Source organism: Sturnus vulgaris, unplaced genomic scaffold (genome assembly GCF_052056855.1).
Source record: "Sturnus vulgaris isolate bStuVul1 unplaced genomic scaffold, bStuVul1.hap1 Scaffold_194, whole genome shotgun sequence".
Taxonomy (NCBI): Eukaryota; Metazoa; Chordata; class Aves; order Passeriformes; family Sturnidae; genus Sturnus; species Sturnus vulgaris.
This window is the reverse complement of record NW_028276164.1, coordinates 4284461-4290782: the sequence shown is the minus strand read 5'-3', so window position 1 is coordinate 4290782 and position 6322 is coordinate 4284461.

The window sequence follows — 6322 nt, the reverse complement described above, 5'->3', positions numbered from 1 at the left end:
GCGTGGCCTTGAAAGACTCTTTATTGTAAATAACTCCGACTGCCCCACCTGGAAAAAATCACAAAACCCTCTGCTGCCTGGGCAAGGTATTAACTCTTGGAATGCCCAGAATAAAACTTTACAGATACTTTATTCTCTCTCCTTAAAAAAACCCAAAAAACCCAAAAACAACCAAATCACAAACAAAACCAAAAAAACCCACCAAAATAGTCATACATACAGAAACATTATAAAAACACCAAAATCAAACAAAAAGAAAAGTCAAATATGAAATAAAGAAAGGAGAAAAGTAGTGAGCTAAAAATTATTTTTTTAAACTATGGAGAAAAGCCTCTTGTTTCATCTACAACACATAAAAGTATTTTGAGGTGAATATGACTGTTCTAACTGTACATATAAACAAGAGCATTGATATTAAAGTAAACAAATGTTAAAATTGCTGTAATCTCCTGTTTAAATAATAAAAAACCGTACTGTTCCCCCAAGAAAAAGAAAAAAATCTCTGTACTCAAAAATAAACTGTTTTTTGTTTAACCTGTTGTAATCCTTAAACTGTGCCTTGTAAATTAACACAGTACTTAATAAAAGTTATGAGAAAAACTGTTAATCTGAAAAAAGGGTTTTTAGATAGTAATCAGATTTCCATTCTCCTGGGCAGCTAATCACTGTAACATCAAAACCACAAGAAAACTGTTCATTATTCTAAGTTTTTTTCTTATAGTTCCCCTTAATAGAATTTCAATTTCTACCGTTTAACGTTAAACCTGTTTTTTACCTTTGTCCTAATCCTATTTCAAAACAAAAACATTTTCAAATTAGTAAACCAAAACCACTGCATCTAACCTCAGAGATTCCAGGATTTTGATTTCCTGTTGCCCAAGGGTGTCTTCCGCAGCCAAATGGTGATGAACTGGGGCAAAGACCAAGATTTTGGAGACAGTGGGGTGGAAACCCCTACAAAAAAGTCTTCCCTCCTTCCTAAGCACGTGGATCCTTAGCTTGCGCAGACACAGAAATCCTTTTATTTTGGCCTTGATTTGCTTTTCATTTCTCTGCATCCATTTAAAACATCCAACACTGGGCTAAAAATAAAGACACTGAACTGAGACATGGGTGGGGACATGGGGGGACAATGACATGGTGGGACACAGACATGGAGAGTGACATGGGGACACATGGACATGGAGGGGGATGTGGCCATTCCTGGGGACGTGGGGGGACACAGGCATGGATGGAGATGTGGGGGACAGTGACAGGGATGGAAACATGGTGGGGACACAGCCATGGGTGAGGACATGGTGGGACATGGCCAGTGACATGTGGGGACACGGCCACGGCCGGTGCCATGGGGGGAACTTGCAGGGGCTGTGGGGGATGCTGGCTTGGAGGGAGTTGAGGGTTCCTGGCAGGGACTTGGGGCTCGCTGAGGCCTTTGGGGACCCCAGGCCGAGCGGCTCCGGCTGCGCTGGGAGACCCTGGCGGAGGTTCTGGGGCAGCTGCTCAAGGACCCCCTGCCCTGGAGCCCCAGCCGGGCATTGGGCTCCTGGAAGGGAATGAACGTCCTTGTCCCCAGCAGGACAGATTTCTTATTTCTTGCAGGTACAAATGGTTCTCTTACCAGAATAGCTTGTTGTGTTAATTGTTTTCATGCTTAAGATTGTTTTCACCTGGGAACAAGCAAGTAACTTAGCTGCACATAGAAGAAGTGACAAGCTAGCTGTTAATTTAACAGAGAGCAAGACCTGATTTTATGAAGCCTTCCTTTTATAATTTGTCTACCTGACTGCAACATCTCACCCTTTTTTGTTAATTCAAAAAAGGCTCATATGTTCTGATGATAAAATAGCTCTCTCTTGTGAGGGTGTTATCTCATTAAGGTTATCACTGGTTATCTGTTAGATATGGGATAAGACGCATAAAAGATTACAATCAACAAAACTTAGCAAATTCTATCATGTCATTGACCCAGGGTTTCACAGCATGATAAACAAAAGAATTATGTCCAATGTCTCCTAGGCGAATGGGAATAAATGACCATTGTTTTAAAGTCCAAATAGTCCATTAGCTGGAAATGTTGATCTTTGACATCACTGAATGTGCTCTTGGATCCTGGAACAGGGAATAACTGAAGAAGGTTAGTAGGAACACTATTCCATGATGATGACACAAGGCTTTTTTTTTCGATTTGCCTCTAAATTTCCAGACACAGCCATGTCTTGGCACTCCTATTTCTGGTTTTGTTCTGGCCACGAAGGCTGCATGGTGATTAGGTTCCTTTTCTTCTCACTGGGCTGCATTTTCTTGGAGGCAATTGATGTTTGGCTGAATGAACAGGTGACTACTTTGAACTTGTTGATGATAAAAAGACTTGCATACCTTCTCCTTAAGTTAATTAATTAATTAGGCTTTTTCATTGCACATTCAATTGAAGAGCCTTACATTAAAATATTTTAACAATACATGTAGTAAAACCAAAAACTTAGAGTAACTGGGAATAATTCTGATACAACAATCCAAAGCATTTCCGATAACAGATATAAATAATAACACTTGTGAAATTAGATGATTAACAAGCATTAAAACATTGTACCATCATCCCAGTATCTGCAACAGCTGATAAACCTCAAATCAGTGAAGAACTGCATAAGCGTCTATTGGGGGTTGGTTTTTCCTTTCCTCTCTGCCTGTGGAATGTTTTTTCCCATTGACATGCTAAGAAGCACTGATGGTTGGGTCCCAGCACCAGGGAGAGCCTCCCTGGTTTTTTGGGAGTTTCTCTCGGAGGGTGGGGGGAGGGAAAGGGGGAACACGGTGAGATTGGAAGCAGGTAAAGGAGGGTGGGGGCAGTTGCTGGCTCTCGCTCGCTTTTGGCTCTCGGAGCAGAAAGGTCATTGCTACCCCCCCACCATCCCAACGCCGGGAGCTGCCTCTCTGTTTTGGACCCCGCAGCTCTTCTTGGACGCCCTCCTGCTTCAGCTTGCTGTTTTCCCAGCATCCTGCCTCTCCTCCATCCCTTCCCATCTGGGACACAGCTGCCATCACCCCCAGCCCCCTGCAGGTGCCGGGATCGTCACATCTGCCCCGTCCACCGGGAATCTGCCAGCGCTCACTGCCAGCGGTGACGGTGACTGCAGCACAGGGGAAAAGTGCCTGAGGCCCAGAAGGACTGGAACTGGGTTCCTGTTCTGCTTCTTGTTAATTCCAGAGTTGTTCTTCTGTTTGCCTTCTTAGATATACCAGTAAAGAACTGTCATTCCTATCCCCATATCTTGGCCTGAGAGCCCCTTAATTTCAAAATTATACTCATTCAGAGGGAGGGATTTGCTTTCTCCATTTCAAGGGAAGGCCATGCTTTCCCTAGCACACACCTGTCTTTTATTCAAACCAGGACAGATTTTGGCACCCAGCGGTAGAACCTGTGGACATTGAGTGGAAAGGCTGGAAAAGCAATAACAGTTCTTGAGTGACCTGATTTTGTGTTTTAGGTGACACCATGTTGTCCAGTTTACCCTGGTTTGGGCTGCACGTGGTCACAGCTACATCTCTCCCATTTGCAGGCCCTTATTTGAACATGGGTCCTATCACTAAGGGTACTGTGACTATGATACAGTTCATTTTGTGGGTTGATAAGGTGAGGAATTCATGGGTTTTTAACTTCCTCTGGAAGATGGCAACGTGGATTCAGAGCTATTGCACTCTAACTGTGTGGTTTTGGGGTTACTTCAATAATGGTACTTACTGTGAGGAAGTGACAGAAGGGGAAATTTTCTCACTTCCCTTCATCCAGTCCACCGTTTAGGTCCACCCCACCAGTTTTCAAAGGCTTCAAAGGGTTCAAATCTTCTCTAAATGCTAATGCTATTCTACAGTGGCTGGTGTTGCTGATATGCCTGTTAAACCTGTTCTATTGAACATTCAGAGATAAGGGGAGATTGATTTGGATAACAACCCTGATACCTACCCCAGGAAATCGGGATGCTGCTGCAGAGCCTGACCCTGCCCCACAGCCCACTTCAGAAATTAAACACCTGGATTGGGTGGGTGTTTTAGTGAAGGAGATGTGTGAGATGTGTGAGATGCTGAAGGAGTACCTTTCCCCAGTTGGTGAGAAACTCCCCCTGCCTTAAAGAGGGAGAGTCTGATGGTGCAGCAGTGGAACCCACAGACATTACATCTGTCCAAGGCTCCAGCTGTACTGCAAGGGCACTCACAGACAGCAGCAGTCGCCCCTGTGGAAACTAAGAAATCTAAGATGAAAACAAAGCACCTACTTAATAAGGATAAGAAAGGAGGGTCCTCACAACCAGCAGGGGAGCCAGAGGCTAGGATCATCAACGAGTCCCTGTCGTATGAGAGTCTCCATAATCTATGAAAAGACCTTGTGTGACAGTGCCGTGAGACTTTTACAACCTGGTTGCTGCAGATCTGGGACATTATGGGAACAGGTGTGTGACTGGATGGTCCTGAGGCAAGGAATTTGGGACCCTTGACCCAGGACTCAGGTGTGGACCAGGTATTTGTAAGGGAACCAGGCCTCCTTTCCCTCTGGGAGTGCCTTTTAATGAGTGTGACAGAGAGTCCACAGAGAATGCAGGAGCACCACTATAGAATGTGCTGGAAGACCCTTGAGGAAGGGATCCAAGAGCTGAGAGAAGTGGCAGTGCTGGAGGTGCTCTTTGGGAGGGATGGACAGCATGACAATGACCCTGACAAGCTCAGGTGCACAGGGCAGATGTTGTGGAATCTGACAGACCTGGGGCCATCTCAATACACCACCTTCATTGCAACAATTAATGCTGATAATAACAGAGACAGTGGGTTCTGTTGCTAATCAGCAACAAACAAGCTTAGAAATTTTGAGAGTATGATCAAGGCCCAATGCAGGCTCATGTCTCTGCTGTAATTGTGAGCCTCCAAGAGGAGATGAGGGAGATGAGGGAGGAGGTGAGGAAGAACAGTTCCCAAGCAACACCAGTGCTGTCATATCACGAGTTCCTGGAACACATTTTCAAGCCCTTCCAGCTGTTTCTGTCTTGCATCACAAAATTTGGCATGTGTTTTGCCCTTTTAAAGGACTTGTTGCATGCATTAACATCCAAGGGGTTGCTTTCATCATGCCCCATCCATCCCACACGGCAGCTCTTGCCATGGCCTGAAGGAAGCAGGAGACGGCAAGGATCAGCTGGAAGGCGCTGGCCACGAATGTCCCTCCCGCAGGCCCCTGGAAGGTCTCTGTGCTCTGCCCACGCCGCCCCTCGTGCGCGCAGGGAGCAGAGCCCTCCCAGCCGGGACAGGATTCCTAATGGTTGCTGGTGTTTTTTTCTAGGGAGACTTCCTGCTCAATGCAGGCTTCCCCTCAGGATGCCTGATGGTCTCTGGTGGTTTCAGTGGGGACAGCTCCTGCTCAATGCAGGCTTCCCCTTGGGATCCCTCATGGCAGCTGTTGCTGAGGTTGCTGCATGGTTGCAGGCCTGAGCTGTCGCCTGTCCCCAGCCACTGCCCGCTGAGGGCCTGCTCTTCCAGCCTGCTGGGCATGGGGCTGGCTGCTTTGGAGTTGGGATTCACCTTTTCCTTCTCCATGTGCAACTGCCTGGAGCACAGAGATCCCGGGAGCTGCTTCCTCCTGAGCCAGTGGCACTCCTGGCACTGGGCAGCGCAGGGCCCTGTGCCCCATATATACCCCTGCAGGGCGGGGCTGTGCCATGTCACCAGGACAACAGAATGGCCAACAGCACCCAGGAACCCGATAGAACGGCCCTGTGTCACAAAGGGCCCAGCCCAGCATCCCTTCAGCAGCCCAAGCCCCTGGAAGTGGCATGGAGCAGCAGCCAGCCTGGAGGGCTTCGAGCCCCTTGTTCTGATCCACTGATGAAAATGATCAGAAATGGCTCTGCCTCAATTAGGGTGCAAATGAGAGCATGTGCCAAAGTCAGCAGTATGGATTTTACTGTAGGGTAAACAAGAGGCAGAGAGAATGAAAAAAAAAAGAAAAATAGAAATGGAATAGAGGTGGGGGGAGAGAGAGTGACAGAGCCAAATTAAGTAGAAAAACTCACCACTCTGTGGATCCCAATGGAATTCTGCTCTCTGATGGAGAGCATCTACAGACCCCTTGGAGAAGGATCCCAGTGGCGTCCTGTGGATGCTCTACATCTCTGTCTTCTTGGTGCTCAGGGTTCCCCACAAACACTGAGTTCAGGGGGTCCATACACACTTGGGGCAGGTGGGAAGGCCCAGGTTCCTCCCCTGGCAGGGACAAGTCTGACACAGGCTCTGGCAGCAGCCTCTGGCTCTGCTGCATCCCTTTGCATCAGGAGCAGTG